Source organism: Chrysochloris asiatica, unplaced genomic scaffold (assembly GCF_000296735.1).
Source record: "Chrysochloris asiatica unplaced genomic scaffold, ChrAsi1.0 scaffold00075, whole genome shotgun sequence".
Lineage (NCBI taxonomy): Eukaryota > Metazoa > Chordata > Mammalia > Afrosoricida > Chrysochloridae > Chrysochloris > Chrysochloris asiatica.
The window spans coordinates 1,993,404-1,994,547 of NW_006408593.1; positions in this window are offsets into that span (position 1 = coordinate 1,993,404).

The following is a 1,144-nucleotide window of genomic DNA, read 5'->3' on the forward strand; positions in this document are numbered from 1 at the left end:
GAGTGTGAAACCCTACCCTCAGAAACATTGATGCCAGAGATTGAGGCAGAGATGGTGATGTGGAGAAATGGAGTAGCTGGGGACTCTAGACCCAGAGATGGAGAAGGGTTGTGTGCTCACGACCAGGTGGCAGGCTTGCAGGGTTTAACCTTTGTTTGGGTAATGATGCATGGAAGGGATTGTAACCATGGCAATGAAATAGGATGAATGTAAAGCTAATGTTCTCCCCTGTAAATGATCACATAATTCACAAAAAATATTTAAAAACAAATACACACACACACAAAAAAAACTAAACTGATTTGATAGCACTTAAAAACGAAACACCACCACTTGGCTGTCAGTTTGTCATACTGTGGTGTCTTGTGAGTGTCTGTGATTCTGAAAGCTTAGCCGCGGGTATTTTAAATACCAGCAGGGTCACGCATGGTGGACAGATTCCAGATGAGCGTCCATAAAGACAGACTAGGAAGACGGAGTCATGAACTAATACTGAATATTTAGTCACTGAAAACCTTATGAACAACAGAGAAACACTGTCAGATATAGTGCCAGAAAACAGAGTAAAGCCCATTGGAGTAAAGCCCGCAGGACCTTTATTTTGCAATGGGGCACAACTCAATGAAGAGAAAGAAACACCTGTAAACATCCATTAAAAATCAGAATATGAAATGTACAAAGTATGAATCTAGGAAAATTGTAAATTGTCTAAAATGAAATGGAATGCATAAACATCATACAGGAAGAAAGCAAAAGTCATTAAGAAGACAAGAAAGAAGGAAAAGATTAAAATTGGTGTTAGAAGAAACACTGAAACTTGCTCTTCAGTGTAAACATGCTAAAGGAAATGGAAGAAATGAGCAAGTCCAAGAGCTGAACTGAAAATAGAAGACAAAGTCAAATATTACAAGGAAATGTGCAAAGATCAGGAGTCAGAAAACCAAAAAGGAAGAACATGCTCAGCATTTCTCAAGCTGAGGGAATTGAAGAAAAAATTCAAGCCTTGACTTTCATTATTGAAAGATTCTCTGGGCAAATTATTGAATGATGCATAAAGCATCAAAAGAAGATGGAAAGAATACACAGAATCACTCTACCAAAGGAAACGCTGGATGTTCAACCATTTCAAGAGGTAGCATATGAT